Source organism: Arachis hypogaea, chromosome 17 (assembly GCF_003086295.3).
Source record: "Arachis hypogaea cultivar Tifrunner chromosome 17, arahy.Tifrunner.gnm2.J5K5, whole genome shotgun sequence".
Taxonomy (NCBI): domain Eukaryota; kingdom Viridiplantae; phylum Streptophyta; class Magnoliopsida; order Fabales; family Fabaceae; genus Arachis; species Arachis hypogaea.
The window spans coordinates 100335822-100347875 of NC_092052.1; the positions used below are offsets into that span (position 1 = coordinate 100335822).

At 37.2% G+C, this 12054-nt stretch overlaps 1 non-coding gene across 1 annotated transcript; it reads right to left on the minus strand.

The window, feature by feature from the left end:
- Positions 1 to 920: 920 nt before the first annotated feature.
- On the minus strand, positions 921 to 1028 carry LOC112768190 (small nucleolar RNA R71). The gene has a single exon (XR_003185628.1). It is a non-coding gene; the product is annotated as a small nucleolar RNA R71 (small nucleolar RNA).
- Between the last annotated feature and the right edge of the window lie 11026 nt (positions 1029 to 12054).

The following is a 12054-nucleotide window of genomic DNA, read 5'->3' on the forward strand; positions in this document are numbered from 1 at the left end:
GATTGACTGTGATTGACAACTATTAGTTGTTTGATTGCTTAGATTAGGCATTTTAATTTAATTTTATTTAATTTTTGCTTTATAATTTTCATAAATTTAGTACTATTATTTTTCCTTAATTTCTGAAATTAAGTTTGGGTTACCTAGTTAATTTTATTTTAATTTTCCGGTTTAATTTTCTTTATAAATTTCAAATTTCTTAGCTTAATTTTAGTCATCATTTTCAAAAATTTTTAGCTTTAATTAGTTTGTGTTTTATTCTATTTCTTTGCACAAGTTACCTCATTGGGAATTCTCTACACTCTGACGTAGAGAATCCCACTTTTCTTGTCTTCTGTCTGTTTATGAGCAAGAATAAAGACAAGGAACCTCTTACAGATTTTGATCCTCAACCAAAAAAGACCTTGAGGCGGCGGCTGCAACAAGCTAGACTTTACAAGGCTAGTGAAAATCTGAGTGAAACTTTTGAAAGGGAAGCTGCAGAGTCCACTATGGATCATAATTGTGCTGTCAATGCCAATGAGGCAAATCTGAATGAGAATGAACAATCAAGAAGAGTGCTTCACACATACACTGCTCCTAATGCAGATCTTTATGGGAAAAGTATTGTGGTGCCTCCTATAGCTGCAAACAACTTTGAACTAATGCCTTAGCTAGTCACTCTTGTGCAACAAAATTGTCAGTATCATGGACTTCCTCAGAAAGACCCAAATCAATTTATTTCTAATTTCCTGCAGATTTGTGATACTGTGAAGACTAATGGAGTGAATCCTAAGATTTACAAACTCATGTTCTTCCCATTTTCTATAAGGGATAGAGCAAAGCTATGGCTAGATTCTCAACCCAAGGAGAGCCTGGACACTTGGGATAAAGTGGTCACTGGATTTCTGACTAAATTTTTCCCACCACAAAAGCTAACTAAGCTAAGGGTGGAGGTTCAGACCTTCAGACAGAAAGATGGTAAGACCCTCTATGAAGCCTGGGAGAGATTCAAGCTGCTGACCAGGAAATGTCCTCCGAACATGTTTTCTAAATGGACTCAACTGGATATCTTTTATAAGGGCTTATGTGAAATGTCCAAAATGTGTTTAGATAATTCTGCAGGTAGTTCAATCCACATGAAGAAGACACCAGAGGAGACTACTAAGCTTATTGAGTTGGTTGCTAACAACCAATATTTATACTCATCTAACAAGAATCTTGTGAACTCTGGGACCCTTTAGAAGAAAGGCATTTTGGAAGTAGAGGCTTTTGATGCTCTTTCTTTCTTAGAACAAAATTTTGTCTCAACAGATGAATTTGAATACTCAACAATTGAGTGGGAAGCAGATTTCAGCTGTTAACACTCAGAATGCACCTTAAGAGGCTCCTTATGACATGACTGGTAGCTCTATGCTAGGTGAGAATTATGATTATGCTCAATTTTCTTTTGAACAGGTCAATTACATGGGAAATGCTCCTAGAAACCCCAATAATGATCCATATTCTAAGACCTATAATCAAGGGTGGAGAAATCACCCAAATTTGGGGTGGAGAGAGCAAACTCAGAGATCACAAAATTTTAACAATAATTTTCAGGGTGGTTCCCAACAGAATAATTATAATAACTGTTAGTTTTAGTCTCATCAACAACAACCACCTCAGTAGACAAATTCTCAGCCCCAGAAGAACACTGATTTGAAAGCACTATTGAATAGTTTTATGCAGGAGACTAGAGCTTCACTCAGAAACTTAGAGGTGCAAGTAGGCCAATTGAGCAAGCAAATACCTGAGAGACCTCCAAGTACATTTCCTGGTGATATAGTGGTGAACCCAAGAGAAGACTGCAAGGCCATTCAATTGAGAAGTGGTAAAGTAGCTAGTTCTGAAACTAAGGTCAATGAGGAGCTAGTTGAAAAAGAAGCTCCAAAGGAGAAGAAAGAAGAGGTGGAGCACGTCCCTCCTAGGCGTGCAGATAACCCATTCCCAGTCTCTCTTGACACTCATCCTACATTGTCAAAGGCTCCTGAGTACAAGCCTAAAATGCCATATCATCGGAGACTTCAAAAGGCTTCCAAAGACAAGCAATTTTCCATATTTTTAGAAGTCTTCAAGAAGCTTCAAATCAACATTCTTTTTGCCGAGGCTCTTGAGCAAATGCCTCTCTATGCTAAATTCATGACAGAACTGTTGACTAACAAAAGGAATTGGAAGGAAAAAGACACTGGTGTTAACTAAGGAATGCAGTGCTATTATTCAATATAACCTTCTTGAGAAGATGCAGGATCCAGGAAGCTTTGTTATCCCTTGCACCATTGGAGATGTCAATATTCAGAGAGCTTTTTGTGATCTTGGAGCTAGCATCAATCTCATGCCACTTTCAGTGATGAAAAAGCTCGAAATTGAGGAGGTAAAACCCACTTGTATTCCTCTTCAACTTGCTGTTCTTTCTATTAAATTTCCTGTGGGAGTTGTTGAGGATTTACTTGTGAAAGTGGGGCCATTTATTTTTCCTGTTGATTTTGTTATATTGGATATGGAAGAGGATAAAAAGTCCTCTATTATTCTTGGAAGACCCTTTTTAGCTACAAGTAGAGCTCTGATTGATGTGCAATATGGTGAATTAACCCTGAGGGTCAATGAAGAATAGGTGGTCCTTAATGTGTTTGAAGCCATTAAACACCCTAATGATACTGAAGGGTGTATGAGAGTTGATGTTGTTGAACCACTTGTTCAAGAAGTACTAGAAGCTGGGGTACTTAATGATATTCTGGATCCTCTCTCTGAGTATAAATTACTTGAGATTGATGATTCACCTCCCCAAAAGAACATGGTGAACACGCCTAAGTTGGAGGAAGAAGTCCCCAAGTTTGAGCTAAAGCCTTTGCCTCCTTCTTTGAAACATGTGTTCTTAGGTGAAAATGATTCATATCTAGTGATTATTAGCTCTTCTTTGAAACCTGGTGAGGAAGAGGCACTGATTACAGTGCTCAAGAGCCATAAAATAGCTCTTGGGTGGACCATTGGTGATTTAAAAAGGGATTAGTCCAACCAAGTGTATGCACAAGATTCTTCTTGAAGATGATGCTAAACCGGTTATGCAACCACAAAGGAGACTCAATCCAACTATAAAAGAGGTGGTCCAAAAGGAGGTAATGAAACTATGGGAAGCCGGAATTATATACCCTATTTCTGATAGCCATTGGGTGAATCCTGTGTAGGTAGTTCCCAAGAAAGGAGGGATGACAGTGATCAAGAATGAAAAGAATGAGCTAATTCCTACAAGGACTGTCACAGGATGGAGACGGTGTCAAGAATCAAACCTTGTTTTAAATTGGGAAAAATATCACTTTATGGTTACAGAAGGTATTGTTCTCGGACACCAGATTTCAAGTAAGGTAATTGAAGTTTATACAGCCAAGGTGGAGGTAATTGAAAAATTACCACCACCAACTAACGTTAAGGCAGTCCAGAGTTTTTTGAGTCATGTAGGATTTTAGAGAAGATTTATAAAGGATTTTTCTAAGATTGCTAAACCATTGAGTAACCTACTAGTTGCTGATATTCCTTTGGTATTTGATACTGAATGTCTGCATGCTTTTGAAACTCTAAAAGCAAACCTTACCTCTGCTCCCATCATAGCCCCCCTGATTGGGATTTGCCATTTGAATTAATGTGTGATGCTAGTGATTATGCTATAAGAGCTGTTTTAGGACATAGGCACGGCAAGCTTATGCATGTCATTTACTATGCTAGTCGTGTGTTGAATGATGCTCAAAAGAATTACACCACTACAAAAAAGAATTATTAGCTATTGTGTATGCTATTGATAAGTTTAGATCCTATTTAATTGGTTCTAAGGTTATTGTTTATACTGATCATGCTACTTTGAAGTACCTTCTAACCAAACAGGATACTAAACCAAGATTAATCAGATGGGTGCTACTCCTTCAGGAGTTTGATATTGAGATCAAAGACAGGAAAGGGTCAAAAAATCAAGTAGCTGACCACCTTTCTAGGATTGAACCTAAAGAGGGCGTGCAACCACCCACAACTGTGACTAAGACATTTCTAGATGAGCAACTATTCCTCATTCAGCAGGCTCCATGGTTTGCGGACATTGCAAATTAGAAAGCCATGAATTTCATTCCAAAAGAGTACATTAAACAACAAGTGAAGAAGCTACTCACGGATGCAAAGTACTACTTTTGGGAGGAACCATACCTTTTTAGAAGATGCTCAGATAATTTGGAGATGTGTCTCAGATGAGGAAACACAACAGATTCTTTGGTACTGTCATGGCTCTGATTATGGAGGCCACTTTGGTGGTGAAAGGATAGCTACAAAGGTCCTGCAGAGCAGTTTTTACTAGCCGACTCTCTTCCAAGACTCAAGAGAATTTGTGAAGAACTGTGACAGATGTGAAAGAACTAAGAATCTCCCTACCAATCATGAGATGCCACAGTAGGGGATTCTCGAGATTGAGTTATTTGATGTGTGGGGTATTGACTTCATGGGACCTTTTTCACCCTCATATTCCAACAATTATATCTTGGTGGCAGTTGATTATGTTTCCAAGTGGGTGGAAGCTGTGGCTCTACCCACCAATGATGCCAAAGTGGTGATGAGCTTTCTTCAGAGATATAATTTTAGTCGGTTTAGTGTCCCAAGGACACTCATTAGCGATGGTGGAAGTCACTACTGTAACAGACAGCTGGACTCACTTCTGCAGAGGTATGGAGTCCGTCATAAAGTGGCAACCCCCCTATCACCCTAAGACAAGTGGATAGGTTGAGGTTTCTAACAGAGAACTCAAGAGGATTCTAGAGAAGACCGTCAGTATCTTATGGAAGGACTGGTCTAGGAAGCTTGATGATGATCTCTAGGCATACCGGACAGCATACAAGACTCCTATTGGCATATCCCCTTATCAGTTGGTCTATGGTAAAGCCTGTCACTTGCCAGTTGAGCTGGAGCAGAGAGCTTACTAGGCAATCAAGTTTCTAAACTTTGATGCTCAAGCTGCAGGAATAAAGAGGATGCTTCAGTTGAATAAGCTTGATGAATTCAGATATTCGGCCTATGAGAATGCCTAGCTCTATAAGGAGAGAACTAAGATATTGCATGACAAGAAGATTGCCATCAGAGTCTTTGAGCCAAGTTAGAGAGTGCTTCTGTTCAATTCAAGGCTCAAACTCTTTTCCGGGAAGCTAAAATATCGGTGGTCAGGACCGTTTGTGGTAACCAGAGCATCACCGTATCAAGAAGAGAATTCTGACAGAAAGTTTACAATTAATGGCCAGAGGTTGAAGCACTATCTTGGAGGCGAGATTGATCGCCAAAGGTCCGCTCATCTGCTGAATTAGCAGAACTAACCGTCAAGCTAGTGACGTTAAAGAAGCGCTTGTCGGGAGGTAACCCGATTTGTTTGTATCCTTTAGTTTGATTTCTGTTGCTTTGATTTTGTTATTTGTTTGGTTTTAATTGAATTTCTACTGTTTTTCCTCTGTTTTTACGTGTGTGTGTGGATCATGCAGAGTAGTTAAAATAGAAACAGGTACCTGAAGATAGAGTTTCAGACACCCTGGAGTAGCTTGGTTCGGATTGGGTGGCGCCTAACTTCAAATTCTCAAGTTAGGCGCCACATATATGCAAAATTGGGAAGTTACACACTAGAGGGGTGGCGCCTAACTTCACCCCTTGAAGTTAGGTGCCAACGCTGCGTACAAGTTTGGTGTTGCTCTTGGGAAGGGTCGCGCCTAACTTGGCTCCATCAAGTTAGGCGCCACATCAAGCGTTGGAAGAGCATTCACTTCGGGACACCTAAAGTTAGGCACCATATTGATGAAATTAGGCGCCAAGATGAGATGCAATCATGGAGTTAGGCACCACTATGCTGAAGTTAGGTGCCAGGTGAGTGCTAAACACACCAAGTTAGACGCTAGTACTTCCCAAGTTAGGCTATGAGGGAGTGCAACACACGAAGTTAGGCGCCAGGTGCACTCAAGTTAGGCACCAAGCCATACCCTTACCTGAAGTTAGGAGTTGTACTGCCCAAGTTAGGAACCAACATTTGTAACAACCACACTTTTCAAATACGTGAGATCTTTTCTGAAGACACGGATTTCTCTGGAAGATCAGTAAAGGAAACACCTCTGCTGTATCATCAAGCATCTCAATCCTCATTGTTATTATGTTATCTTTAACTCAGGACCTTAGTTGAGACAAGCTCGACAACGCAATCACGAAGAGCCTAGTTTTTGAACCGTATCGGTTAGGAGTTTTGATTCTAGTTTTCGTAAATAGTCTCTGTTTGACGAACCGAACTCGATTCATGAGAGAAGAGAGATAATAGTATAATATTATCATTATATGAGTATTTAAATATGCTTGAATGATATTATAAGGTTACCTGGTCTGTTTTAGTTAAAAATAGAAAATCGGTTTAACCGGGTTCACAGTTTTCTGGTGCAGCTTAGCACCAGCACTCTTTGATGACTTTAGCAATTCTAATACCTCATCATACATGTTCTATTCTCATATTAAATATGTTACTAGTGTTATTTATGTTAGTAGTTCAGAAAGGAATTTTTAGAGATATTTTTACGAGTGTTCCGATACATCTAGTTTTAGTAGTTATACACCTGAGATATTTAAATATTATTTTAACCCACCTCCAAGCCAACCAATCACAACTCATCCTACACCCCCATAATACCTCCAAGGCCGCCTCATTTGCTAATTGTGGCCGAAAATCATCAAGAGAAAAAGTAGAGACAGTTCTTGGTTTATAAATCTTCAAAGCTTGATTTCGTCTGAACTAAAACTCAAATCAAAACTCCGATTTCACCAAAATGATCCTCTCTTATTCCTCTACATAACCCTGTGACTTATCAAGGCTAGAAATAAGGTTAGATGGCTGTCCCTTTCCCATTTGAATTCGGTTTTCAAGAAGCATGCTTAAAACATGTATTTTCTTGATGTTCTTCCTTAGATCTCTTGCTTAGCTTGACTTGTGGGCCAAAGATCTTCAATTTCCAGCAAGTTTAAGGTGAGGATATCCTTCCTAAGCTTCTGTTGAAGTTTTGGTTAGTTGATGATTTTGAGTTTTAAAGTTGTTCTTGATTGGATTTAGGAGGAAAAAGTGCTTTAAGAACACTTCAAAGAGTAATTGGATTTGGAGCAGCAAATCAAGGTAAGATTTGGTAAAATTAATCTTGATTAGTTGTGTTTGAGTTGTGTGATTGTTGTATGCTTTTGTTATGCTTGAAATTGATTGCTTATATGAGCTATTCTTGATGAAAGTTTGTTGAAATTTTGATGAAATTTGATGATATTCAAGCTATGAAACATGTTCTTGAGTGCAGCTGGATAAACGAACCCTAGGACTCAAATTGGGGTTCAATTTGTGTTAAAATCAAGTAGAAAAGATGTGGTTTTAGTGGCTGCTAATTTATGTTGAATTATGGTAAAAATCGGTTGCTGGAAAGATTGAAAAACAGGTGAAAACAAAGAAAGAATATGAAAAATTTACGAAGAACACGAAGAACACTTTGAGTGTGGTGAAGAACAATATAGAACACCTTTTTTATCCATAAAAGGGCAAGGAATTAATTATTTTGTTGTTTAGGGGGTTATTTTGTAATTTCTAAAAGTTAGGGTGGTTAAAGTAGAAATATTAAAAGTTATCGGGGTAAAAAAGTGAATTTTAAAGGTTAAAAGGTAAAGGTAAGGTAATTTTCGAAAATTTAATAATAAAATAATATATAATAATAAAATATTAAATAATATTATTTAAATAAAAATAATATTTTAATAAAAATAATAAAATAATACGGAAAAGGCAGTTTTTCGTAAAAGCTTTAGAAAGACAAGTTTAAGCTCAGAATCTCATAATTACCTTCATAAAACACTTAGGGAGTAGTAATAACATATTAGTGAGGCAAACATAAAGGAAAGATAAAAAAGTTAAACTATTTCAGTATAGACTTAATGAACCTATACTTGGGACAGGCTAACTATTCATACCGAAATTTACATAAGCTATAAATACATACGTTAAACAAGAAAATCAGAGCACAGTGAAGAGACTAAGAGAAAAGAGTAATCAGAGCAGAGTAAAGAGACAAAGAGAGAAGAGTAGTAAAACCCACATATTGATAATTGGTTAAATTCGGGAAGTACCCACGAACTGAATGATCATTGATCTCGGGAAAACCTATAAATTGTTATTTGTTTTAAATGTTGGAAAACCCACGAATTGATAATCATTGATTACAAGAATAACCCACGAACTGTTGTATGTTGATCTCGGGTATAACCCACGAACTGAGGATCGTTGTTTTGTTGTATGTTGATCTCGGGAAAACCCACGGAATGAGATCACTGTTCTGTTTGTGTGTTGATCTCGGGGATGCCCACAAACTGCGGATCACTGTTTCCCCCTATGCGTATATCACGGGGGTCGAGCGTTGTGCTGACTGCCGAAAATCACGAAGGAGTGGTATTCTTACCACCGACACGTATGCACTAAGGACACAAAGGGAAACCATATCTGGAACTTGTTCCTAGGTAATGTCGGGCCGCAGGGTGTAAACCGACATGTGAGCTCATGGCCTGCATAGGACAGACATGCATCATACTTGGTTGTGCATTTTCTCTGTTATGATTGTTGTATGAATGTATGCTTTCTTTGTTTGTATTATATCTTCTGTGTCTATGTTTTATTTTCTTGTATCCTTCTGTTTGTGTTCTATTTTCTATTTCTCTATTTATCTGAATCTTTCATTTACCGCTTCTCTGTATTCTGCTATTTATCTGCAAAACAACACAGAATTAATGAACTTAACTAATAACCCCGACGCTACTAAGAACTCCCTAGTTCTTACCCATTCTCTCTCCCTTCCCCCTCAGATGAAAGCAAGAGTACCCTTCCGTAGTTCGTTGATAATCGTTCTGCAAAGAGGATTCCGCTCTAGGTAGTCTTCTACGTCTAGAGTGAACTCCAATACCTATTTATATGTATATATTGTGAGACCAGCCAACGTCTGCACCATGTGTGTACGTGAACTTTAACTTAAATCCTGTGTACGAAACTCTTGATATGTGGCTACTTGATGAGGTACCAGAGAGATGTCATATAGCAACGTCTGATCGTGCAGAGGAGTAGTAGATGATGTTTCACCTTTTGATGATGTTCCACCTGACTTGAGTTTTGAAGACTTAGAATGTACTTTCCCTCGCTTTAGTAGTTTAGAGGGACTAAGTGAGTATAGAGTCTAGGCTAGCCTGGATTCCAGCTTAGGGACTTCTTGAATAGGTTAGGGCCTGGGATATTGTATGTATATATATATGGGGTGTTCTAATTAAAGATCCTTACTCTAATAAAGGCTGGATAACTGAATGTTGTTAACTGTTTGAGATGTATATAAGTGTGGTTGTTTGTAACTGTTGTATCTGTTATTATTTGCGAGTTGATTGTGAATGATTCCATTTATTAGTCCAAACATTTTCAAAAAAAATGTACCTCAATAAATAACTACACTTTTAACAACGAATCAGGCTCATATAATAAATAATAGATAATAATTAGGAAGACAAGTTGGTAGCACTCAGTTTCCGGTATGATCTAGACATACTGAAAATTGGGTCGTTACAATTTGGTATCAGAGCAGTTCATTCCTGGTAGAGCCTGGGGAGTGGACTGACTATGCTTTACTGCATACTCTGCTTGTGTGTCTCATGCTGTTAGGGTATCTTTAAGATACATTTGGCATGAATGTCTATGAGTGCTCATTTTGGGAATGTTCGTACCTAACTTGAGATATTAAGACTGATCACCTTAATATTGATTTTTTGGTGCGGATAAGACCTCAATGACTGTGAATATGCATGGTCTAATTGAGCTCCGAACAACAAATCGATGTGAGCCACAACTATCTTCATAGCTGTTACGATCTCCATGGCTATGACTATGTGAGATTTGGATGCTGTAAGGAATGGACCGATCTCTTCGCTAGGATGGCTTGAAGGAAATAGATCGCTTGAAGATGGATTCTGCACATGGCTGAAATTTTGAGGGCAAAAATTTCTTTTAGGAGGGTAGAATGTAACAATCCCGTTTTTCGAGTACGCGAGATCTTTTCTGAAGACACGGATTTCTCCAGAAGATCAGTAAAGGAAACACTTCTGCTGTATCATCAAGCATCTCAATCCTCATTGTCATTATGTTATCTTTAACTCAGGACCTTAGTTGAGACAAGCTCGACAATGCAATCACGAAGAGCCTAGTTTTTTAATCGTATCGGTTAGGAGTTTTGATTCTGATTTTCGTAAATAGTCTATGTTTGACGAACCGGACTCGATTCATGAGAGAAGAGAGATAATAGTATAATATTATCATTATATTAGTATTATAATATGCTTGAATGATATTATAAGGTTACCTGGTCTGTTTTAGTTAAAAACAGGAAATCGGTTTAACCGGGTTCACAGTTTACTGGTGCAACTTAGCACCAGCACTCTTTGATGACTTTAGAAATGCTAATGCCTCATCATACATGTTCTATTCTCATATTAAACATGTTACTAGTGTTATTTATGCTAGTAGCTCAGAAAAGAATTTTTAGAGATATTTTTACGAGTGTTCCGATACATCTAGTTTTAGTAGTTATACACCTGAGATATTTTAATATTATTTTAACCCACCTCCAAGCCAACCAATCACAACTCACCCTACACCCCCAAGACCTCCAAGGCTGCCTCATTTGCTCATTGTGGCTGAAAATCATCAAGAGAAAAAGGAGAGAAAGTTCTTGGTTTACAAATCTTCAAAGCTTGATTTCTTCTGAACTAAAACTCAAATCAAAACTCTGATTTCACCAAAATGATCCTCTCTTCTTTCTCTACATAACCATGTAACTTATCAAGGCTGGAAATAAGGTTATATGGCTGTCCCTTTCCCATTTGAATTCGGTTTTCAAGAAGCATGCTTAAAACATGTGTTTTCTTGATGTTCTTCCTTAGATCTCTTGCTTAGCTTGACTTGTGGGCCAAAGATCTTCAATTTCCAGTAAGTTTAAGGTGAGGATATTCTTCCTAAGCTGCTGTTGAAGTTTTGGTTAGTTGATGATTTTGAGTTTTAAAGTTGTTCTTGATTGGATTTAGGAGGAAAAAGTGCTTTAAGAACACTTCAAAGAGTAACCGGATTTGGAGCAGCAAATCAAGGTAGGGTTTGGTAAAATTAATCTTGATTAGTTGTGTTTGAGTTGTGTTATTTTTGTATGCTTTGGTTATGATTGAAATTGATTGCTTATATGAGCTATTCTTGATGAAAGTTTGTTGAAATTTTGATAAAATTTGATGATATTCAAGCTATGAAGCATGTTCTTGAGTGCAGATGGAAAAACGAACTCTAGGACTCAAATTGGGGTTCAATTTGTGTTAAAATCAAGTAGAAAAGATGCGGTTTTGGTGGCTGCTAATTTATTTTGAATTATGGTAAAAATCGGTTGCTGAAAAGATTGAAAAACGGGTGAAAACAAAGAAAGAATCTGAAAATTTTATGAAGAACACGAAGAACACTTTGAGTGTGGTGAAGGACAATGAAGAACACCTTTTTGATCCATAAAAGGGCAAGAAAGTAATAATTTTGGTATTTAGGGGGTTATTTTGTAATTTCTAAAAGTTAGGGTGGTTAAAGTAGAAATATTAAAAGTTACCGGGATAAAAAGTGGATTTTAAAGGTTAAAAGGTAAAGGTAAGGTAATTTTTGAAAATTTAATAATAAAATAATAAATAATAATAAAATATTTAATAATAATATTTAAATAAAAATAATAAAATAATACAGAAAAGACAGTTTTTCATAAAAGTTTTAGAAAAACAAGTTTAAGCTCAGAATCTCATAATTACCTTCATAAAACAGTTAAAGAGTGGTAATAACATATTAGTGAGGGAAACATAAAGGAAAGATAAAAAGTTGAAGAAAAGATAAAAATCGAAGAAAAAATCGGTAAAGCTTTAATGACAGAAACTAACAGACACTAGTGAACGAACTAGGAGCAACATAGTTAG